Source organism: Sinohyriopsis cumingii, chromosome 18 (assembly GCF_028554795.1).
Source record: "Sinohyriopsis cumingii isolate HCF-2022 chromosome 18, ASM2855479v2, whole genome shotgun sequence".
Classification (NCBI taxonomy): Eukaryota; Metazoa; Mollusca; class Bivalvia; order Unionida; family Unionidae; genus Sinohyriopsis; species Sinohyriopsis cumingii.
The window spans coordinates 68,075,004-68,101,989 of NC_142978.1; the positions used below are offsets into that span (position 1 = coordinate 68,075,004).

The window sequence follows — 26,986 nt, forward strand, 5'->3', positions numbered from 1 at the left end:
CACAAAATAAACAAAGACCCACCAGAATATGCAACGCTCGCTAAACAGATATGGCCTGCTGGATAAAGTCGAGGAAAGAGACTGTCTAAATAGAGTCCATGAAGGTCCTGTCTGTACAAAATCCCAACGAAAAAAAAATACAATAACCTAACCAGCCCACACACATCATTTCTATCTATAGGAACCCAACAATAAGCAGATAAGTATGCACAACAACAAAGTAAACTGCGTACATGCATACACAAACACACAAAACCACACAAAATAAAAATAAAACAAAACTAAAAAGTCCAATTTTTTAAAAGAATACATCTATTTTCATTTTTATATATAAGAAAAAACAAACAAAAAAAGGAAGAAATTATAACTAAATATGATTAACCTCCTAAACAATACATCATATAATGAACCTGAATCCAAACTATCCCAGTAAAATCCTTTCTAGCTGATGTTCACACGAATCTTGGAACAATGACTACCAATGATTAATTACACCCCAGCCGGGATATCAATCAAACAATTCTCCAAGTACAGATAGACCTACACCACAGGGACTAAAACCAAGTCTACCGTGCCACTACTGAAAACTAGATAGTTAACCCAAAACTCTTAAGATATGATCTAGATATTGCCAGTCTATACACAAAATCAAATGCAGTTACAACACAACACACACAAACAGCACCACACCGGACTTTAATGACTATGGCAAGTCACTCAAAAATAATAACGATAACGAAATGGGGATGGGAACGGAAACTTTTACCCTGAACTTTCGTAAAGGGAAAACGAGTACGATCCTAAGTTTCAAGCATGTCGGGTTCAAGGCAAGAAAACAATCACGAGCACTAGTGTTTGCAAGTATTGACCTGAGAATGGAAACCGACCTGCCTACCGAGTGGGAACGGAGTACAACTCAGAACCCGAATGCAGGGACAACTCGAGATATATGGCGAAACGAAACAAAGATCAACCCTGACGAAAAAAGAGATAAATAAATAAATAAAAAACAAAAACAAACAAAAAAAAAAGAAAAAAAGAAAATAAAAAAAGATACAAATATAATAAAAAAAAATAATAAAATTAAAACTTTTATATAAAACAAAATGAATACAAAAAAAGCAATATCACATATGGAATCTACATATGGGAGGACGGGGGATACATAAATCACAAACCATGACTTTTACAAACGAAAAACAGGGTGACACCTCCAACTCTTTACCAGCATCTGCAGGAACGGAGTCATGGGGTGCCAACATAAGTTACTAAAGATTACCGTGGAGAGGAACATTTAATGAGTCTATAGACCATTCTTTGAAGCCTCACTTTGGTGAGGTACCAATTCAATTAAAGTAAACCTCTTGTTCAAATTTAGCATTTTGTTCTCTTTTCTTCTAACCAGATCCAAATGGAAGATAGTAACCGATGATTATATAATCAGGTCTCAGTACTTCCAGTTCGGTACTCACAAAGGTAGTTCTAGTCTATTGTTAGAACATTTATTCCTCTCTCATTGTCATGGTGATAGAAGAGTTATATTTATGCGATTTTGATAGGGATTTAAAGGTCATTGTTTATTCTTGAGAATATGAGCTCAGGTGTGGTTTTCCATGTGTATTTTGGCGATAGTGCATAGTCAGTAATAAGGCCATGGTGATGATCCGGAAGTGAAATATGTGTTCTGTTTACATACTGCTCTGTTGACAGTCCAGCCTCTCAAAAAAACCTTTGGCAAGAACTTCACCGTGAAGGTATTTTTAGATTAACATATGATTTGTACTGATTGTCACACAGTGGAAATGTCAGCCTCGAGAACCAAATGTAGAGAACATATAACAAAATTAATTGTGCTATGTCCTGTCAGTGCAGTATTTGAGTAAAGATTAAACTGGTATTAAATCTTTATTATTAATGAACGACACATGAAATTTCAATATGTTATGTATATTGACTTTGAAAAACAGTAGAATGAAATTAGAAATAAAAAGTTAAGTTTTATTTTGAAAAATTTAAATGAAATTTAAAAAGAAGTATAAAAAATTAAAACATTTACTCCAAAATATATAATATTTGTTGAAATGATATTAAATGATATCAGCATGTAAATATTCCTACACCATATATAAGTTCCAATGTTGGATATTTGTCAAATTTTGTCAGAGAAAATATCTTTGTAAGTCAAAATGAGACCATCATTTAAAATACACGAAGACAAAATTCCAGTTTGTATTGGTCATTCAAAGTATTTATTAGGGGTCCAAGCAGTTAATTTATGAGTTTATCATGGGGTCACTTCCTGAGTAACACATATCTGCTTGTATGGCCTTCAGTAATTTTTTACAAACATAGTTATAGGGTATTTAGTGAGAGGACAGAGATGAAAACTTTATACTAGAACCTAGTCAAGTTCTCTACTAAATCATTTTAAACTGTCCCAGAATGAAATACAATTCAAAGGGATAAAATATACTTTCCCCATGTATATTACCCTTGGATGTAAGAAAACAGCAAAATAATATAAGCTGAACACAAAATGCATTCCATTGTATTGTTCAGTTTGGTTACGATATTGATTGGTGTAGTGCAGCATTGTGGCCTATATGATGTTATGGGAATGCTGATGATCCATCTTGCTTTATGCATTATTAATTACTAATAATATTTGTTAACTGACACTCTAAAGATTGCATAAGAAATATTCAAACAGATTATTTGAATTCAACTTTGTACAACTGATTTTGCGATAGCTACATATCCCACATGAACAAATATTCATATATTTTAGAATGTTTGGGATCAAACGTTCACATTCAGTACATCATATAGGCTGACATTGTACATATAGTGAATCTGTAAGGCCCATTTCTGGCTGTGTGCGCTGAAAATATCCCAAAATGTTATTTTCATCATGAGTAGGCCTATGTATGATAACATATTTCAATTTAGTACTATGACAGTGTGCAGTATTGTAGCATCAGCTGATATCTGATTCCATTGAATCATTGAGTTTAATAATTGGTAACCAACACTCTTAATGATAAATGTTGAAACAGATCATTTGAATTTTGTTTGCACATTTGATCTTAAGAAGTACATTGTATATGTCCCACATATGTAAATGTCCATCCTGGTTTTCACGTTTTGGGGATCAGAATTTCACATTTAGTTGACGATATAGGATTTATTGGTATCTATAGTTGATCTGTGTGGCCACATTTTGCTGTATTCATCTGCAATATCCAAAATTGTTATTTCCCTCATGAATAAGATCGCTTATAGTCATATATTTTAATTTATTACATTGTCGCTTGACTTTCCTGTATACTGGTATGTACTAATGTTTGCACCAATCATCAAACCTCACAGCCCCAACATTGCCTTAAACTGTATGATACATAGTCTACCTGATTTGCTATTTAACCTGTAAATGGCTAAATATGCTTCTAGAAACCCCATATATTTTTAGGATGAATTTATCACTTTAATACATGGTCATCGCTTCACCTTTTTGAGTGTCAGTCTGTCATGTTTAATATTTTTCCCATGCTTGCAACCTTAATGTTATTTTGAAATCACCATATCGAACACATTTTAAATTCATTTACCTACATCTTACTGTTTTCTAGAATCAAGTGAGACATGTTATATCTTTTCAGGTCTAACATTGTATCTGGAACAAAATGTTAGAGTTGGATCAGTTTGGAAGCTCTCCAGTAGTCCGGTGGTGATAGCAAGGTTTCATAAGGACATGTGAAGTGTACTGTCATAAGTGACCATGATTAGTTCATATCACCACACTGATATATAGCACCACAAAGACATGGCTTAGGTCTTCATGAGAGAGAATAACACCATTTTTCAGTAAGGTAGAGCCTCCCTAGAAACTGTATTTTCCTATCCCATTGTCACCTTTTGTAGTTATTGACATTGAAATGGAATGCATTTTTGCTATACAACATGGTAGTGGTCCCATCCGAACTTTAAATCTGAGTGCGCTATTACTTATACAAACAACTGCCTACGTACCTGACACAATATGTGGAACATAGCACCTGTCACTGTTTCTTTAGTGTCTACACCTATATGCATCTGGACAGGCATATTGCGGTTTGCTGCCAAAATCACTATGAGCTGTGTTGCTTCACTAACCCTGGGAAAAATGATATCACTTGTACAGACTTAAGCTACCATTTGTTTTAAATACCATGTATTAGTCAACTTTGCTGTCTAAAATTTGTCAAACTGAATTTTAAAACTTGTAGGAAAATTTATATTTTCAATAAAATGTAGTTTTTAAAATTTAAATGTTTATTTAAATTTCCTTTATCAATAATTTCAAATTGTAAACATATTCTCAGAGAGGCCTTGTACATTCAGGTTTTCATTGCATTGAAAAATTCTTATAATTAAGGAAGATATAGCAAATTAAGTTTTGGTTTCTCAAGAGCACTTGGACCAAAATTTGCACCCTGTGGAACACCAGCACTACACACTTTCTGAAAGGTGTCACGTGTCTTGTTTGTAATAAAATTCAAAAAGACTTCATGTATAAAATTGAAATAGGTGTGGCATGCAAATATAAAAGTTTGACTAAAATTGGCCATAACAAATTGGGCCTGTCAGGAATCAGGTCACAATTAGTACATCCAGTTCAGTACCAATAGATGTAGTTCAAGTCTATTTTTAGAATATTTCTTCCTCTCATTTTGGTGGTGACAGAAGAGTTATATTTATGCATTTTTTAGGGATTTAAGAAGTATTGAGAAACAAATGTAGAGAACATAGAGTAAAATTAATTGTGTTCTATGTCCTTATGGATCTGACCTTGTTCGATTTATTGACAAATGGAGTTTATCAGGAATATTATGTTCCCTGAATATTACTGGACCAGAAGTATGTTAGTTATCACGTCACTTTCTCGCATCATACCTTCTATTTTGTCCTCTTTATCTCACATGTATATGGTATGCATGTGTGTTTGGAAGTAAGTAACATTATCTTATGTTTATGAATTTAGCATTTGATGTGATCTTATTCAAATACATGTATGTAGATGCACGTTTGCTTTTTAGACCAACAAGTAGATCTCCGCCTTTTCTTCTTTTTTCTCCCCTGACATTACCGGTAGTGTCAGAAAAAAACAAAAGAAGCGATGATCTACTTGCTGGTCTAGTTTGCGTGGAATATGTATGCAAATGTATGTACAAGTATTATATTTGCATATGGTCATCCAAAGTGTATCAATTTAGCGTTCATATATATACCAATCATGTGCTGCAAAATGGCATTAAACCCAGTAAAACCAATCTGAATAATCAATCCGCTAATAAAAAGAGGCGTGATCTAACGATTGTGGACTAGATGTATCAAAGTTTTGGAAATTAAGATCTGTTAAGTGTATATTTGAAACTCGTCTGCAGTAAAAACGCCCTGTGTATATACATGCACGAGTGTGTGTGTGTGTGTGTGTGTGTGTGTGTGTGTTTTGACTGAAAATCAAAGAACCGAAGGTACTGTAATATTAATTGCATTTGAAAGATGCAAGTTGTTTTTTTCTTGTTATTGTTGGAAAATGGCGTCAAACTCACAACATCACGCTGAATATGAGTAAACAGTGTGTGTGTGTGTGTGTGTGTGTGTGTGTGTGTGTGTGTGTGTGTCTAATATCAACGAACCTAAAGCACCATAAGCTTACGTCCATGTGAAAGTGGCAACATGGTTGGGGTTTTTTGTTTGTTTGCTGTGATCTGTTCATTATTTTTTTCTCTACCTATGAGCATGTGCCATGGTATTTTTCATCTTCGAACTAATTCTAAGAAATTAATAAATTCTTTGGGAAAGGTTTATTACATCGGCTTTACAATTTCATTAATGATCAAAGCTGCTCAGATTTGCTCCTTGAGGCATCTAACGAAACCAAATTAAAGCAAAACAGACGAAATAACATTAAGGAAATTTTTTTGACTATGGCTGCCTAAAAATAATTCAAAAAGAACAATCTTAAAACCATTCACATGTCACAGAGTACCAGCAAGTTTTAATATACAACTTTGGAGGCCTCGTATTTCTAGCTACTTTTATGTATTTGTGATTGAAAATCTCTAACGAAATCTGAGTTGTTACTTACATAAACTTTGTATTACTATTATTTTTGATGGATAGTAACACCGGCTGCATTCATTTAAACTCAAAACATACAAATCTATGAAAACGGCATGACACGTTTCCGACAGAAAATAATTTTCAATGCTGGCGATGTATCACAGCAGGTGACATACCTTAAAAGAAATGAAGAATTTACACGTAAGTATTAAGGTTTTAAATGCTAATTTTAAACTACATGGAATTAAACGGGAACCCGGATGGCCGAGTGTTCTAAAGCGCTCGACTTTACCAATCACTGCCATCTCATCTCGATCCACGTGGTTCGGGTCTCGGGGTCGGTCTATGTGTGTATATGAGAAAGGTTGCCATTAGCCTCTCGTGAGTCGGTGGCTCTTCCCGAGGTTTTCTCCAGTTTCTTATGCCACTATTTATACTGGCCGCCATGTATAGCCTATCACGTGCTGAAAAATGGCGTTATTCCCACAACAACAACATGGGAATATGTTATGCGCCTTTTTTGCGAGTTGGATCTAACAGTTTTAGCAGTAGGAAGAGAAACTCATTGATGCTCATTTTACAAAGAGTTTTCAATTTAATTTTCCTGAAATCTATACCTCAAAAGCCGAAATCTAAGCTGCGTACCACTACCGAAACGAGAGAGGAAACAATGCTCTAAATATAGACTGGGACTACTTTTGTGGGTACTGATCCGGAAGTAATAATTGCGACTCAATTTCATTAACGGCAGCCTAAACATGTCTGAATCTTTACTTAACCATGTGTGGACCACCTATTGGAATTGTACCAAACGCAATAAAGACAGTTAATGGTCTAAGCTTGGTATAACATACCCTAGTTTGCTAGTACATATGCCAGGTTTAAGGTCTACATTGCTCTCCTCGGAGAAGACAGATGATATCCCAAACATCTGAAACATCCACACGTTGCATTAATCTAAAATGGAATTTTTTTTCTTCAAGTAAATTTTGATTTCCTATATGAATAAAACACCTGTTATTTTTTTCCAAATTAGTAATCTTTTCCTGATGTATAAATAGGTAGTTATAATCCATCTCGATAACTCGAACATCTAACGAATGTGGATTACATCCCTTTCACTGTCAAATTAACTCCCCCTGCCTTTTCCACGACAAGAAATATAGAAATATTAATTAGTATCCTTTCTACCAGTATAAAGAAAATAAATGGGTTTCACTGAAATTCAAAATAGCCAATAGCAAAATGACACTGTATATTGAAAACTATGACCCTTTTGGATCTTTGTAGACATAACCATTCCACTATCGTCTTTACAAAAGCATTTGGAAAGTTCAAACTATTTCTCTTCAAAATAAAGCGTGAAAGTATAATGATTACTCTGGTTTCTCTTCACATCGTATTAATCTTTCGCCTTTTACTAAAGATTACCGTGGAGAGGAACATTTAATGAGTCTATAGACCATTCTTTGAAGCCTCACTTTGGTGAGGTACCAATTCAATTAAAGTAAACCTCTTGTTCAAATTTAGCATTTTGTTCTCTTTTCTTCTAACCAGATCCAAATGGAAGATAGTAACCGATGATTATATAATCAGGTCTCAGTACTTCCAGTTCGGTACTCACAAAGGTAGTTCTAGTCTATTGTTAGAACATTTATTCCTCTCTCATTGTCATGGTGATAGAAGAGTTATATTTATGCGATTTTGATAGGGATTTAAAGGTCATTGTTTATTCTTGAGAATATGAGCTCAGGTGTGGTTTTCCATGTGTATTTTGGCGATAGTGCATAGTCAGTAATAAGGCCATGGTGATGATCCGGAAGTGAAATATGTGTTCTGTTTACATACTGCTCTGTTGACAGTCCAGCCTCTCAAAAAAACCTTTGGCAAGAACTTCACCGTGAAGGTATTTTTAGATTAACATATGATTTGTACTGATTGTCACACAGTGGAAATGTCAGCCTCGAGAACCAAATGTAGAGAACATATAACAAAATTAATTGTGCTATGTCCTGTCAGTGCAGTATTTGAGTAAAGATTAAACTGGTATTAAATCTTTATTATTAATGAACGACACATGAAATTTCAATATGTTATGTATATTGACTTTGAAAAACAGTAGAATGAAATTAGAAATAAAAAGTTAAGTTTTATTTTGAAAAATTTAAATGAAATTTAAAAAGAAGTATAAAAAATTAAAACATTTACTCCAAAATATATAATATTTGTTGAAATGATATTAAATGATATCAGCATGTAAATATTCCTACACCATATATAAGTTCCAATGTTGGATATTTGTCAAATTTTGTCAGAGAAAATATCTTTGTAAGTCAAAATGAGACCATCATTTAAAATACACGAAGACAAAATTCCAGTTTGTATTGGTCATTCAAAGTATTTATTAGGGGTCCAAGCAGTTAATTTATGAGTTTATCATGGGGTCACTTCCTGAGTAACACATATCTGCTTGTATGGCCTTCAGTAATTTTTTACAAACATAGTTATAGGGTATTTAGTGAGAGGACAGAGATGAAAACTTTATACTAGAACCTAGTCAAGTTCTCTACTAAATCATTTTAAACTGTCCCAGAATGAAATACAATTCAAAGGGATAAAATATACTTTCCCCATGTATATTACCCTTGGATGTAAGAAAACAGCAAAATAATATAAGCTGAACACAAAATGCATTCCATTGTATTGTTCAGTTTGGTTACGATATTGATTGGTGTAGTGCAGCATTGTGGCCTATATGATGTTATGGGAATGCTGATGATCCATCTTGCTTTATGCATTATTAATTACTAATAATATTTGTTAACTGACACTCTAAAGATTGCATAAGAAATATTCAAACAGATTATTTGAATTCAACTTTGTACAACTGATTTTGCGATAGCTACATATCCCACATGAACAAATATTCATATATTTTAGAATGTTTGGGATCAAACGTTCACATTCAGTACATCATATAGGCTGACATTGTACATATAGTGAATCTGTAAGGCCCATTTCTGGCTGTGTGCGCTGAAAATATCCCAAAATGTTATTTTCATCATGAGTAGGCCTATGTATGATAACATATTTCAATTTAGTACTATGACAGTGTGCAGTATTGTAGCATCAGCTGATATCTGATTCCATTGAATCATTGAGTTTAATAATTGGTAACCAACACTCTTAATGATAAATGTTGAAACAGATCATTTGAATTTTGTTTGCACATTTGATCTTAAGAAGTACATTGTATATGTCCCACATATGTAAATGTCCATCCTGGTTTTCACGTTTTGGGGATCAGAATTTCACATTTAGTTGACGATATAGGATTTATTGGTATCTATAGTTGATCTGTGTGGCCACATTTTGCTGTATTCATCTGCAATATCCAAAATTGTTATTTCCCTCATGAATAAGATCGCTTATAGTCATATATTTTAATTTATTACATTGTCGCTTGACTTTCCTGTATACTGGTATGTACTAATGTTTGCACCAATCATCAAACCTCACAGCCCCAACATTGCCTTAAACTGTATGATACATAGTCTACCTGATTTGCTATTTAACCTGTAAATGGCTAAATATGCTTCTAGAAACCCCATATATTTTTAGGATAAATTTATCACTTTAATACATGGTCATCGCTTCACCTTTTTGAGTGTCAGTCTGTCATGTTTAATATTTTTCCCATGCTTGCAACCTTAATGTTATTTTGAAATCACCATATCGAACACATTTTAAATTCATTTACCTACATCTTACTGTTTTCTAGAATCAAGTGAGACATGTTATATCTTTTCAGGTCTAACATTGTATCTGGAACAAAATGTTAGAGTTGGATCAGTTTGGAAGCTCTCCAGTAGTCCGGTGGTGATAGCAAGGTTTCATAAGGACATGTGAAGTGTACTGTCATAAGTGACCATGATTAGTTCATATCACCACACTGATATATAGCACCACAAAGACATGGCTTAGGTCTTCATGAGAGAGAATAACACCATTTTTCAGTAAGGTAGAGCCTCCCTAGAAACTGTATTTTCCTATCCCATTGTCACCTTTTGTAGTTATTGACATTGAAATGGAATGCATTTTTGCTATACAACATGGTAGTGGTCCCATCCGAACTTTAAATCTGAGTGCGCTATTACTTATACAAACAACTGCCTACGTACCTGACACAATATGTGGAACATAGCACCTGTCACTGTTTCTTTAGTGTCTACACCTATATGCATCTGGACAGGCATATTGCGGTTTGCTGCCAAAATCACTATGAGCTGTGTTGCTTCACTAACCCTGGGAAAAATGATATCACTTGTACAGACTTAAGCTACCATTTGTTTTAAATACCATGTATTAGTCAACTTTGCTGTCTAAAATTTGTCAAACTGAATTTTAAAACTTGTAGGAAAATTTATATTTTCAATAAAATGTAGTTTTTAAAATTTAAATGTTTATTTAAATTTCCTTTATCAATAATTTCAAATTGTAAACATATTCTCAGAGAGGCCTTGTACATTCAGGTTTTCATTGCATTGAAAAATTCTTATAATTAAGGAAGATATAGCAAATTAAGTTTTGGTTTCTCAAGAGCACTTGGACCAAAACTTGCACCCTGTGGAACACCAGCACTACACACTTTCTGAAAGGTGTCACGTGTCTTGTTTGTAATAAAATTCAAAAAGACTTCATGTATAAAATTGAAATAGGTGTGGCATGCAAATATAAAAGTTTGACTAAAATTGGCCATAACAAATTGGGCCTGTCAGGAATCAGGTCACAATTAGTACATCCAGTTCAGTACCAATAGATGTAATTCAAGTCTATTTTTAGAATATTTCTTCCTCTCATTTTGGTGGTGACAGAAGAGTTATATTTATGCATTTTTTAGGGATTTAAGAAGTATTGAGAAACAAATGTAGAGAACATAGAGTAAAATTAATTGTGTTCTATGTCCTTATGGATCTGACCTTGTTCGATTTATTGACAAATGGAGTTTATCAGGAATATTATGTTCCCTGAATATTACTGGACCAGAAGTATGTTAGTTATCACGTCACTTTCTCGCATCATACCTTCTATTTTGTCCTCTTTATCTCACATGTATATGGTATGCATGTGTGTTTGGAAGTAAGTAACATTATCTTATGTTTATGAATTTAGCATTTGATGTGATCTTATTCAAATACATGTATGTAGATGCACGTTTGCTTTTTAGACCAACAAGTAGATCTCCGCCTTTTCTTCTTTTTTCTCCCCTGACATTACCGGTAGTGTCAGAAAAAAACAAAAGAAGCGATGATCTACTTGCTGGTCTAGTTTGCGTGGAATATGTATGCAAATGTATGTACAAGTATTATATTTGCATATGGTCATCCAAAGTGTATCAATTTAGCGTTCATATATATACCAATCATGTGCTGCAAAATGGCATTAAACCCAGTAAAACCAATCTGAATAATCAATCCGCTAATAAAAAGAGGCGTGATCTAACGATTGTGGACTAGATGTATCAAAGTTTTGGAAATTAAGATCTGTTAAGTGTATATTTGAAACTCGTCTGCAGTAAAAACGCCCTGTGTATATACATGCACGAGTGTGTGTGTGTGTGTGTGTGTGTGTGTGTGTGTGTTTTGACTGAAAATCAAAGAACCGAAGGTACTGTAATATTAATTGCATTTGAAAGATGCAAGTTGTTTTTTTCTTGTTATTGTTGGAAAATGGCGTCAAACTCACAACATCACGCTGAATATGAGTAAACAGTGTGTGTGTGTGTGTGTGTGTGTGTGTGTGTGTGTGTGTGTGTCTAATATCAACGAACCTAAAGCACCATAAGCTTACGTCCATGTGAAAGTGGCAACATGGTTGGGGTTTTTTGTTTGTTTGCTGTGATCTGTTCATTATTTTTTTCTCTACCTATGAGCATGTGCCATGGTATTTTTCATCTTCGAACTAATTCTAAGAAATTAATAAATTCTTTGGGAAAGGCTTATTACATCGGCTTTACAATTTCATTAATGATCAAAGCTGCTCAGATTTGCTCCTTGAGGCATCTAACGAAACCAAATTAAAGCAAAACAGACGAAATAACATTAAGGAAATTTTTTTGACTATGGCTGCCTAAAAATAATTCAAAAAGAACAATCTTAAAACTATTCACATGTCACAGAGTACCAGCAAGTTTTAATATACAACTTTGGAGGCCTCGTATTTCTAGCTACTTTTATGTATTTGTGATTGAAAATCTCTAACGAAATCTGAGTTGTTACTTACATAAACTTTGTATTACTATTATTTTTGATGGATAGTAACACCGGCTGCATTCATTTAAACTCAAAACATACAAATCTATGAAAACGGCATGACACGTTTCCGACAGAAAATAATTTTCAATGCTGGCGATGTATCACAGCAGGTGACATACCTTAAAAGAAATGAAGAATTTACACGTAAGTATTAAGGTTTTAAATGCTAATTTTAAACTACATGGAATTAAACGGGAACCCGGATGGCCGAGTGTTCTAAAGCGCTCGACTTTACCAATCACTGCCATCTCATCTCGATCCACGTGGTTCGGGTCTCGGGGTCGGTCTATGTGTGTATATGAGAAAGGTTGCCATTAGCCTCTCGTGAGTCGGTGGCTCTTCCCGAGGTTTTCTCCAGTTTCTTATGCCACTATTTATACTGGCCGCCATGTATAGCCTATCACGTGCTGAAAAATGGCGTTATTCCCACAACAACAACATGGGAATATGTTATGCGCCTTTTTTGCGAGTTGGATCTAACAGTTTTAGCAGTAGGAAGAGAAACTCATTGATGCTCATTTTACAAAGAGTTTTCAATTTAATTTTCCTGAAATCTATACCTCAAAAGCCGAAATCTAAGCTGCGTACCACTACCGAAACGAGAGAGGAAACAATGCTCTAAATATAGACTGGGACTACTTTTGTGGGTACTGATCCGGAAGTAATAATTGCGACTCAATTTCATTAACGGCAGCCTAAACATGTCTGAATCTTTACTTAACCATGTGTGGACCACCTATTGGAATTGTACCAAACGCAATAAAGACAGTTAATGGTCTAAGCTTGGTATAACATACCCTAGTTTGCTAGTACATATGCCAGGTTTAAGGTCTACATTGCTCTCCTCGGAGAAGACAGATGATATCCCAAACATCTGAAACATCCACACGTTGCATTAATCTAAAATGGAATTTTTTTTCTTCAAGTAAATTTTGATTTCCTATATGAATAAAACACCTGTTATTTTTTTCCAAATTAGTAATCTTTTCCTGATGTATAAATAGGTAGTTATAATCCATCTCGATAACTCGAACATCTAACGAATGTGGATTACATCCCTTTCACTGTCAAATTAACTCCCCCTGCCTTTTCCACGACAAGAAATATAGAAATATTAATTAGTATCCTTTCTACCAGTATAAAGAAAATAAATGGGTTTCACTGAAATTCAAAATAGCCAATAGCAAAATGACACTGTATATTGAAAACTATGACCCTTTTGGATCTTTGTAGACATAACCATTCCACTATCGTCTTTACAAAAGCATTTGGAAAGTTCAAACTATTTCTCTTCAAAATAAAGCGTGAAAGTATAATGATTACTCTGGTTTCTCTTCACATCGTATTAATCTTTCGCCTTTTACTAAAGATTACCGTGGAGAGGAACATTTAATGAGTCTATAGACCATTCTTTGAAGCCTCACTTTGGTGAGGTACCAATTCAATTAAAGTAAACCTCTTGTTCAAATTTAGCATTTTGTTCTCTTTTCTTCTAACCAGATCCAAATGGAAGATAGTAACCGATGAATATATAATCAGGTCTCAGTACTTCCAGTTCGGTACTCACAAAGGTAGTTCTAGTCTATTGTTAGAACATTTATTCCTCTCTCATTGTCATGGTGATAGAAGAGTTATATTTATGCGATTTTGATAGGGATTTAAAGGTCATTGTTTATTCTTGAGAATATGAGCTCAGGTGTGGTTTTCCATGTGTATTTTGGCGATAGTGCATAGTCAGTAATAAGGCCATGGTGATGATCCGGAAGTGAAATATGTGTTCTGTTTACATACTGCTCTGTTGACAGTCCAGCCTCTCAAAAAAACCTTTGGCAAGAACTTCACCGTGAAGGTATTTTTAGATTAACATATGATTTGTACTGATTGTCACACAGTGGAAATGTCAGCCTCGAGAACCAAATGTAGAGAACATATAACAAAATTAATTGTGCTATGTCCTGTCAGTGCAGTATTTGAGTAAAGATTAAACTGGTATTAAATCTTTATTATTAATGAACGACACATGAAATTTCAATATGTTATGTATATTGACTTTGAAAAACAGTAGAATGAAATTAGAAATAAAAAGTTAAGTTTTATTTTGAAAAATTTAAATGAAATTTAAAAAGAAGTATAAAAAATTAAAACATTTACTCCAAAATATATAATATTTGTTGAAATGATATTAAATGATATCAGCATGTAAATATTCCTACACCATATATAAGTTCCAATGTTGGATATTTGTCAAATTTTGTCAGAGAAAATATCTTTGTAAGTCAAAATGAGACCATCATTTAAAATACACGAAGACAAAATTCCAGTTTGTATTGGTCATTCAAAGTATTTATTAGGGGTCCAAGCAGTTAATTTATGAGTTTATCATGGGGTCACTTCCTGAGTAACACATATCTGCTTGTATGGCCTTCAGTAATTTTTTACAAACATAGTTATAGGGTATTTAGTGAGAGGACAGAGATGAAAACTTTATACTAGAACCTAGTCAAGTTCTCTACTAAATCATTTTAAACTGTCCCAGAATGAAATACAATTCAAAGGGATAAAATATACTTTCCCCATGTATATTACCCTTGGATGTAAGAAAACAGCAAAATAATATAAGCTGAACACAAAATGCATTCCATTGTATTGTTCAGTTTGGTTACGATATTGATTGGTGTAGTGCAGCATTGTGGCCTATATGATGTTATGGGAATGCTGATGATCCATCTTGCTTTATGCATTATTAATTACTAATAATATTTGTTAACTGACACTCTAAAGATTGCATAAGAAATATTCAAACAGATTATTTGAATTCAACTTTGTACAACTGATTTTGCGATAGCTACATATCCCACATGAACAAATATTCATATATTTTAGAATGTTTGGGATCAAACGTTCACATTCAGTACATCATATAGGCTGACATTGTACATATAGTGAATCTGTAAGGCCCATTTCTGGCTGTGTGCGCTGAAAATATCCCAAAATGTTATTTTCATCATGAGTAGGCCTATGTATGATAACATATTTCAATTTAGTACTATGACAGTGTGCAGTATTGTAGCATCAGCTGATATCTGATTCCATTGAATCATTGAGTTTAATAATTGGTAACCAACACTCTTAATGATAAATGTTGAAACAGATCATTTGAATTTTGTTTGCACATTTGATCTTAAGAAGTACATTGTATATGTCCCACATATGTAAATGTCCATCCTGGTTTTCACGTTTTGGGGATCAGAATTTCACATTTAGTTGACGATATAGGATTTATTGGTATCTATAGTTGATCTGTGTGGCCACATTTTGCTGTATTCATCTGCAATATCCAAAATTGTTATTTCCCTCATGAATAAGATCGCTTATAGTCATATATTTTAATTTATTACATTGTCGCTTGACTTTCCTGTATACTGGTATGTACTAATGTTTGCACCAATCATCAAACCTCACAGCCCCAACATTGCCTTAAACTGTATGATACATAGTCTACCTGATTTGCTATTTAACCTGTAAATGGCTAAATATGCTTCTAGAAACCCCATATATTTTTAGAATAAATTTATCACTTTAATACATGGTCATCGCTTCACCTTTTTGAGTGTCAGTCTGTCATGTTTAATATTTTTCCCATGCTTGCAACCTTAATGTTATTTTGAAATCACCATATCGAACACATTTTAAATTCATTTACCTACATCTTACTGTTTTCTAGAATCAAGTGAGACATGTTATATCTTTTCAGGTCTAACATTGTATCTGGAACAAAATGTTAGAGTTGGATCAGTTTGGAAGCTCTCCAGTAGTCCGGTGGTGATAGCAAGGTTTCATAAGGACATGTGAAGTGTACTGTCATAAGTGACCATGATTAGTTCATATCACCACACTGATATATAGCACCACAAAGACATGGCTTAGGTCTTCATGAGAGAGAATAACACCATTTTTCAGTAAGGTAGAGCCTCCCTAGAAACTGTATTTTCCTATCCCATTGTCACCTTTTGTAGTTATTGACATTGAAATGGAATGCATTTTTGCTATACAACATGGTAGTGGTCCCATCCGAACTTTAAATCTGAGTGCGCTATTACTTATACAAACAACTGCCTACGTACCTGACACAATATGTGGAACATAGCACCTGTCACTGTTTCTTTAGTGTCTACACCTATATGCATCTGGACAGGCATATTGCGGTTTGCTGCCAAAATCACTATGAGCTGTGTTGCTTCACTAACCCTGGGAAAAATGATATCACTTGTACAGACTTAAGCTACCATTTGTTTTAAATACCATGTATTAGTCAACTTTGCTGTCTAAAATTTGTCAAACTGAATTTTAAAACTTGTAGGAAAATTTATATTTTCAATAAAATGTAGTTTTTAAAATTTAAATGTTTATTTAAATTTCCTTTATCAATAATTTCAAATTGTAAACATATTCTCAGAGAGGCCTTGTACATTCAGGTTTTCATTGCATTGAAAAATTCTTATAATTAAGGAAGATATAGCAAATTAAGTTTTGGTTTCTCAAGAGCACTTGGACCAAAATTTGCACCCTGTGGAACACCAGCACTACACACTTTCTGAAAGGTGTCACGTGTCTTGTTTGTAATAAAATTCAAAAAGACTTCATGTATAAAATTGAAATAGGTGTGGCATGCAAATATAAAAGTTTGACTAAAATTGGCCATAACAAATTGGGCCTGTCAGGAATCAGGTCACAATTAGTACATCCAGTTCAGTACCAATAGATGTAGTTCAAGTCTATTTTTAGAATATTTCTTCCTCTCATTTTGGTGGTGACAGAAGAGTTATATTTATGCATTTTTTAGGGATTTAAGAAGTATTGAGAAACAAATGTAGAGAACATAGAGTAAAATTAATTGTGTTCTATGTCCTTATGGATCTGACCTTGTTCGATTTATTGACAAATGGAGTTTATCAGGAATATTATGTTCCCTGAATATTACTGGACCAGAAGTATGTTAGTTATCACGTCACTTTCTCGCATCATACCTTCTATTTTGTCCTCTTTATCTCACATGTATATGGTATGCATGTGTGTTTGGAAGTAAGTAACATTATCTTATGTTTATGAATTTAGCATTTGATGTGATCTTATTCAAATACATGTATGTAGATGCACGTTTGCTTTTTAGACCAACAAGTAGATCTCCGCCTTTTCTTCTTTTTTCTCCCCTGACATTACCGGTAGTGTCAGAAAAAAACAAAAGAAGCGATGATCTACTTGCTGGTCTAGTTTGCGTGGAATATGTATGCAAATGTATGTACAAGTATTATATTTGCATATGGTCATCCAAAGTGTATCAATTTAGCGTTCATATATATACCAATCATGTGCTGCAAAATGGCATTAAACCCAGTAAAACCAATCTGAATAATCAATCCGCTAATAAAAAGAGGCGTGATCTAACGATTGTGGACTAGATGTATCAAAGTTTTGGAAATTAAGATCTGTTAAGTGTATATTTGAAACTCGTCTGCAGTAAAAACGCCCTGTGTATATACATGCACGAGTGTGTGTGTGTGTGTGTGTGTGTGTGTGTGTTTTGACTGAAAATCAAAGAACCGAAGGTACTGTAATATTAATTGCATTTGAAAGATGCAAGTTGTTTTTTTCTTGTTATTGTTGGAAAATGGCGTCAAACTCACAACATCACGCTGAATATGAGTAAACAGTGTGTGTGTGTGTGTGTGTGTGTGTGTGTGTGTGTGTCTAATATCAACGAACCTAAAGCACCATAAGCTTACGTCCATGTGAAAGTGGCAACATGGTTGGGGTTTTTTGTTTGTTTGCTGTGATCTGTTCATTATTTTTTTCTCTACCTATGAGCATGTGCCATGGTATTTTTCATCTTCGAACTAATTCTAAGAAATTAATAAATTCTTTGGGAAAGGCTTATTACATCGGCTTTACAATTTCATTAATGATCAAAGCTGCTCAGATTTGCTCCTTGAGGCATCTAACGAAACCAAATTAAAGCAAAACAGACGAAATAACATTAAGGAAATTTTTTTGACTATGGCTGCCTAAAAATAATTCAAAAAGAACAATCTTAAAACCATTCACATGTCACAGAGTACCAGCAAGTTTTAATATACAACTTTGGAGGCCTCGTATTTCTAGCTACTTTTATGTATTTGTGATTGAAAATCTCTAACGAAATCTGAGTTGTTACTTACATAAACTTTGTATTACTATTATTTTTGATGGATAGTAACACCGGCTGCATTCATTTAAACTCAAAACATACAAATCTATGAAAACGGCATGACACGTTTCCGACAGAAAATAATTTTCAATGCTGGCGATGTATCACAGCAGGTGACATACCTTAAAAGAAATGAAGAATTTACACGTAAGTATTAAGGTTTTAAATGCTAATTTTAAACTACATGGAATTAAACGGGAACCCGGATGGCCGAGTGTTCTAAAGCGCTCGACTTTACCAATCACTGCCATCTCATCTCGATCCACGTGGTTCGGGTCTCGGGGTCGGTCTATGTGTGTATATGAGAAAGGTTGCCATTAGCCTCTCGTGAGTCGGTGGCTCTTCCCGAGGTTTTCTCCAGTTTCTTATGCCACTATTTATACTGGCCGCCATGTATAGCCTATCACGTGCTGAAAAATGGCGTTATTCCCACAACAACAACATGGGAATATGTTATGCGCCTTTTTTGCGAGTTGGATCTAACAGTTTTAGCAGTAGGAAGAGAAACTCATTGATGCTCATTTTACAAAGAGTTTTCAATTTAATTTTCCTGAAATCTATACCTCAAAAGCCGAAATCTAAGCTGCGTACCACTACCGAAACGAGAGAGGAAACAATGCTCTAAATATAGACTGGGACTACTTTTGTGGGTACTGATCCGGAAGTAATAATTGCGACTCAATTTCATTAACGGCAGCCTAAACATGTCTGAATCTTTACTTAACCATGTGTGGACCACCTATTGGAATTGTACCAAACGCAATAAAGACAGTTAATGGTCTAAGCTTGGTATAACATACCCTAGTTTGCTAGTACATATGCCAGGTTTAAGGTCTACATTGCTCTCCTCGGAGAAGACAGATGATATCCCAAACATCTGAAACATCCACACGTTGCATTAATCTAAAATGGAATTTTTTTTCTTCAAGTAAATTTTGATTTCCTATATGAATAAAACACCTGTTATTTTTTTCCAAATTAGTAATCTTTTCCTGATGTATAAATAGGTAGTTATAATCCATCTCGATAACTCGAACATCTAACGAATGTGGATTACATCCCTTTCACTGTCAAATTAACTCCCCCTGCCTTTTCCACGACAAGAAATATAGAAATATTAATTAGTATCCTTTCTACCAGTATAAAGAAAATAAATGGGTTTCACTGAAATTCAAAATAGCCAATAGCAAAATGACACTGTATATTGAAAACTATGACCCTTTTGGATCTTTGTAGACATAACCATTCCACTATCGTCTTTACAAAAGCATTTGGAAAGTTCAAACTATTTCTCTTCAAAATAAAGCGTGAAAGTATAATGATTACTCTGGTTTCTCTTCACATCGTATTAATCTTTCGCCTTTTACTAAAGATTACTCTGGTTTCTCTTCACATCGTATTAATCTTTCGCCTTTTACTAAAGATTACTCTTCTCTTCACATCGTATTATTTAGACTGGATAAAAAAGGAAGGTAAGCAGTGATTCAGGAGCAGGTGGAATTCAGCTGGGAAGCCGAACCGTTTGGTGAGTCCGTTCTAATCTATCTCTTTATTCTTCCTTACACGACATTGCCACTTAAATATCACAGCCCCTTTAAGGACCCTGTCGCAACACACATCACCACTACACATTAAATTCTAACGTTTACCGTATATCAGTACAAATAAGCATACTGTTTCACTCATACAAGATGAACAGCGAAGAGGTATGTAAGCAATTCTTACCCAAGCACGCCTTCACCGATACGGAAGAAGGCAGACTTTTCACCGCAGAAAGATGGGACTATGTCCAAGCGGTAGATCTGTCCCAAGTCCATGCGGCGGAAAGACCGGCAACCCCCGAAATCCTCGGAGCACTAGCCGCCAGGGGAGTAACCCTCGAAAACATCGATTTTATTACAAATATAGGAAGAGGGATTATGCTGATCTATCCTAAAAACAAAACCAAAATAATTAATTTTGAGAGTTTTACTATAAAAGGGAAGACAGTCCTGATCACAACACCACCACCCATAACTAGGTTTACAAAAAGAAAATTCATAGACATACACATTACCAGATACCCAAATGAGTTCCCTATGGACTTGTTTAAGGAGGGAGTTGAAGCCAGACTGGGTGTCGGAATTTGTAAGGTTAGGTGGGAGACATTGCGGGGGTTCCCGACAGTGAGAACGGGAAAGAGAATAGTGCAGATTGATGCTGCAGACGTAGATAGGGTGCCAGAGTTTTTTAAGGTACATGGTTTCGTGGTACACTCGTGGTACCCAGGGTGCAATGTCACACGCCCCTGCCTCACTTGCGGAAAAAAGGGCCACGTGAGGAGAGATTGCAGAGAGGCAAACGGACGTGGTACATATGCGGCGGCGGCGTCAAGAAGTGATGATCTGTTCGGACACATCTCCGACGATGGTGGCGATTCTGATCATGAGCCGGACCAGGAGGCTGTCAGCATGGAGCAGCCCCAGCCCCCAGCAGCTCCAGAAAAGGAGGAGGAGGAGGAGGCCATGCAGAGTGAGGAGGAGGCGGCGCTGGAGGACGAGCACGATGGTAAACGGGCGGAGTCGGGCAGTGAAAGTGTAACCGAAACAGATTACCAAACTGTAGAACCACGAAAGAAAAGAAAGAATCAGAAAACCAAGCAATCCGAATTAAATGGAACCAGGCCCCCAAAAAACAATGACAAGGAACAACAAAGAGGAAAACAACCTATATCAGACCCCACCAAAATCGTCAAAAGCAGCCTCACACGAAATCAGCGTGCAACAACCAGCAAAACTCATATGCCCGCACAAGAGCAAGAAGCAGCACCAACAACAAGAAGCAGCACTATCAACCAAGCACATAAATACAACAACCACCAAAAACAAGGATCACCCAAACACTACACCAACAAAATACAAAACAATAACTAAAACACCAACCAAAAGCCATAACCGCTAACAAGCCACCACACACAACCACTGCCAAAACTCATAATGCAGAATAAACCCTCAGTAACCCTTACATTCTTTTTCTATGGAAATGGAGCAAGAAATACGCATTCTATCTCTAAATTGTAATGGACTAAACCATGATAAAGCCAAACAACTCGTACATTTTGCAAGAAATTATCACATTATCCTATTACAGGAAATACACGACATAAACATTCAAGTAATACAATACCTGGAAAACAATTTGGATGCTACACTCATAGTACAAAAAGACCTAATTAACCCAAGATCAGGGGTAGCTGTTATATTAAATAAAAACATAAAAAATAATAAATGGAAAAACTACAACATACCCGACACACTAAAAGGTAGGGTATTACACATTTTTATTAACAGCATACACATAATTAACATATATGCACCAGGAAATAAAACACATAGGAGACACTACTACCAAACCTTACAAGAATACCTAAGAGAATTCAACCTCGAACACATGTTGATAGCTGGAGATTTTAACTGCACTATATCAGACCTGGACCGGAAGGGAGGAATGTCTGAATTTGACAAAGAACTTGCCCCCACCGTATCCAACCTGATAGAGGAACACTCACTAACAGATTCATACAGATTCAAAAATCCAAAAGGGAATCAATTTACATATCACTATAAAAACGATGGAGCCTCGAGACTAGACAGAATATATGTAGATGACCAAAACAAGGAAAATATAATAAACTCTGAAATCCTCCCTTTTAAACTAGCGGACCATAATGCTACTTCTGTAGTAATAAAAACCCGAAACCCACACAAGTGGGGAAGGGGACAATGGAAATTAAACAATCAGTTACTACAGCTGGAAACATACCAGCAGGAAATTGCCCATATTTTGACCAACCACGATATACACTGCAATAATATAATAGAAGAATGGGAACAAAAAAAAAAAGGATATTAAAAATATCTCCCAATCATATGCACTCTCCATAGCAAAAAACAAAATGTACATTGAGAGGGAATGTCATTATATTATCCACCACCCTGAATCCACAAACAAAGATATACAAACGGCAAAAAGCGTCCTACATACACTGAAAGAAAAAGAAGAAATAGGAAATAGACTCAGAGCTGGTAAATTCCACTACATTTACAAAGAAGGGAGGCACCTATATAGGAAAGAGGAGATTAGAAAAGGTTTGGAACGAAGCATCACAGAATTAAAAGAAGGAGAAAAAGTCCTAAAACATAAAACAGAAATACTAGACTATATACATAAATTTTATGCAAATCTATACCAATCACAAAAAATACCAACATCAAATATAACACATTACATGGAAAATGTAAACTTTCCGAAACTAAGCCAGGAGAATACAGACCTATGCGAAAACCCCATCACGGAACAAGAAATAATAAACGCAATCAACCAACTAAACAAGGATAAATCCCCGGGATTAGACGGCCTAACCGCTGAATTCTATAAGACTTTCCAAAAACTACTAGCACCATTATTATGTAAGATCTTCAAGGAAATTTTCAAACAAAAAGAAATGTCCCCAAGCATGAAACAAGGACTAATCACGCTAATTTACAAAAACAAAGGGAATGCCAATGAATTAACAAATTGGCGACCAATCACTCTACTAAACACAGATTATAAAGTACTAAGTAAAATACTGGCCAGTAGAACCACCACTACACTCAACGATATAATCAATATAAATCAAACATGCGGAGGTGATGACAAAAATATTCTAGACAACACCTTATCAATCAAAACCATTATAGACTTTATTGAGAGCCAAAAGGATACCGGAGCGATGATCCTAATAGATCAAGAAAAGGCTTTCGATAGGGTTGAAAAAAATTACATAACTGAAATCCTAAAGCGTTTTAATTTTGGACCGATTTATAAAGAGTGGATAGAAATCCTATATAACAACATATCAGCAGTAGTACAAACTAATGGCGCGATTACAAACAAATTCCCGATAGAGAGATCGGTGAGACAGGGATGCCCTTTATCCATGTTACTCTATGTAATGGGCATCGAAGCGCTAAGAATCAAAATACAGAGCAATGAAAACATCAGAGGGATACATATTCCTAACCTAAAAGAAGAAATAAAGATGCTACAGCACGCGGATGACTGTACCAATTTTATAAAAGACACAACCTCATATAAACATCTAATGCAAGAATACTACAACTATGGAAAAGCATCCGGATCCCAGATAAACGATGGGAAAACCGAAATCTTGTTACTCGGGAACTGGCGTGGAAACTATCCAGGTTTACCACCTGACAAAATAAAGAAACACGTTAAAACACTCGGCATTATTTTTGGAAAAAACGCGAAACACTTAAACTACCTAAATGTACTAAACAAACTAAAAAGACAATTACTTTTGTGGAGCTCGCTGTATTTTAACCTTATCGACAGAGCCCACATAGCTAAAACATACCTTTTTAGTAACATATGGTATGAGTTTAGTGTTATAGACTTTGATATGCAGTACATTAGGAAATTCGAAAAGGTAATATACCAGTTCATATGGAATGGGAAAATACACAAACTAAGTAAACAGACACTGCAAAGAGAAAACAAGAAAGGGGGGCTTAACATCCCTATTCTTGCTATCAAACAAAAGGCAAACATCATTAACAGAATACAAAAATTACAAAACCTGGACGGAAGACCATGGAAAAACATATATGTTTATTTCTTTGGATATATCTTAAATAATTTCCCAGAAATATATAAAAATAACAAACTAACAAAGAAACTCAAACCCCCAAACATCGCATATAAAATAAAAAACACAATCATAGAATACAGAATTAACAAAGAAATATGGAGCTTACAGGAAGAAAAAACATACGGATACTTACATAACATTTATACAAACCAACACAAAACACAAATAGAACATCTACACCCAGACCTAAACTGGAAACCAATCTGGGAGAAATGGGGTAAAATAAAAAACACCAACACTCAAACAAGATTATATCTATACCTACACGATGCATGGTGGACAGGAGAAAAAGCCTTCTTTAGGAAAATCGTCCCATCCATACCACAATGTATCTTATGCAACACTCAATACGATAGCAAACGACATCTAATTTTATATTGTCCAAATACAAAAACACAAAGGGATGCCATTAAACAGGAAATAAAAAATTCAATAGGGAATTTCCAGACAAAACAATTATTGTACACGGACAACATAGAGGATAAAAACTTATATGATGAGATAATTCAATACATAAATAATATCGTGCAAATTAGAAACGATAAAATATGGACTACCAAGCCATCCGAATAACATCCAACATGTACAAAGAACTAACACATACACACACGCATACATTGAAACAGTAGGCAGAAGGGGCAGCGGGCATAACTCTATTAAAGAGTTTATCCCAACGGAAACCCAAAACCCCATCCTGCGATCACAAACTAACTATAATCAGGACTGTCTACCACTATATAAAAAATTCACCACCAAAACCATTTATCAACCAATTACGAAATTAAACAACACAGAAACAGTACACAGAGGAGGCGGTAGGCAAAAACCCTATTAAGGAGTTTATCCCAATGGAACCCCACCATCTCCCGCTGTGACTGTCTTATTTTGTGCAAATCCAATCCCTCCACCTATACATGTACGGTAAACCTGGCCATACTACAAAAACAACTATTTCATCCCGACTAGCGAATATAGCTATAGGCATATAACAGAAACAGATGTGAGGGCTAGAGAATTAACTCTCTTCAAGAGTTTATCCCAAGGGAATCTCAGTCAACACATCTGTAACTGATACCCCCTCCCCCCTAAACACAAAATAAACAAAGACCCACCAGAATATGCAACGCTCGCTAAACAGATATGGCCTGCTGGATAAAGTCGAGGAAAGAGACTGTCTAAATAGAGTCCATGAAGGTCCTGTCTGTACAAAATCCCAACGAAAAAAAAATACAATAACCTAACCAGCCCACACACATCATTTCTATCTATAGGAACCCAACAATAAGCAGATAAGTATGCACAACAACAAAGTAAACTGCGTACATGCATACACAAACACACAAAACCACACAAAATAAAAATAAAACAAAACTAAAAAGTCCAATTTTTTAAAAGAATACATCTATTTTCATTTTTATATATAAGAAAAAACAAACAAAAAAAGGAAGAAATTATAACTAAATATGATTAACCTCCTAAACAATACATCATATAATGAACCTGAATCCAAACTATCCCAGTAAAATCCTTTCTAGCTGATGTTCACACGAATCTTGGAACAATGACTACCAATGATTAATTACACCCCAGCCGGGATATCAATCAAACAATTCTCCAAGTACAGATAGACCTACACCACAGGGACTAAAACCAAGTCTACCGTGCCACTACTGAAAACTAGATAGTTAACCCAAAACTCTTAAGATATGATCTAGATATTGCCAGTCTATACACAAAATCAAATGCAGTTACAACACAACACACACAAACAGCACCACACCGGACTTTAATGACTATGGCAAGTCACTCAAAAATAATAACGATAACGAAATGGGGATGGGAACGGAAACTTTTACCCTGAACTTTCGTAAAGGGAAAACGAGTACGATCCTAAGTTTCAAGCATGTCGGGTTCAAGGCAAGAAAACAATCACGAGCACTAGTGTTTGCAAGTATTGACCTGAGAATGGAAACCGACCTGCCTACCGAGTGGGAACGGAGTACAACTCAGAACCCGAATGCAGGGACAACTCGAGATATATGGCGAAACGAAACAAAGATCAACCCTGACGAAAAAAGAGATAAATAAATAAATAAAAAACAAAAACAAACAAAAAAAAAAGAAAAAAAGAAAATAAAAAAATATACAAATATAATAAAAAAATAATAAAATTAAAACTTTTATATAAAACAAAATGAATACAAAAAAAGCAATATCACATATGGAATCTACATATGGGAGGACGGGGGATACATAAATCACAAACCATGACTTTTACAAACGAAAAACAGGGTGACACCTCCAACTCTTTACCAGCATCTGCTGGAACGGAGTCATGGGGTGCCAACATAAGTTACTAAAGATTACCGTGGAGAGGAACATTTAATGAGTCTATAGACCATTCTTTGAAGCCTCACTTTGGTGAGGTACCAATTCAATTAAAGTAAACCTCTTGTTCAAATTTAGCATTTTGTTCTCTTTTCTTCTAACCAGATCCAAATGGAAGATAGTAACCGATGATTATATAATCAGGTCTCAGTACTTCCAGTTCGGTACTCACAAAGGTAGTTCTAGTCTATTGTTAGAACATTTATTCCTCTCTCATTGTCATGGTGATAGAAGAGTTATATT

At 35.0% G+C, this 26,986-nt stretch overlaps 2 non-coding genes and 1 pseudogene across 2 annotated transcripts; all 3 read left to right on the forward strand.

The window, feature by feature from the left end:
• The first annotated feature begins 7,481 nt into the window (after positions 1 to 7,481).
• Positions 7,482 to 7,597, forward strand: LOC149776884 (U5 spliceosomal RNA). The gene has a single exon (XR_016416419.1). It is a non-coding gene; the product is annotated as a U5 spliceosomal RNA (small nuclear RNA).
• A 6,141-nt stretch (positions 7,598 to 13,738) lies between these two features.
• LOC149776885 (U5 spliceosomal RNA) lies at positions 13,739 to 13,854 on the forward strand. The gene has a single exon (XR_016416420.1). It is a non-coding gene; the product is annotated as a U5 spliceosomal RNA (small nuclear RNA).
• Positions 13,855 to 20,001: 6,147 nt separating this feature from the next.
• LOC149776886 (U5 spliceosomal RNA) lies at positions 20,002 to 20,045 on the forward strand (annotated as a pseudogene).
• The last annotated feature ends 6,941 nt before the right edge of the window (positions 20,046 to 26,986 follow it).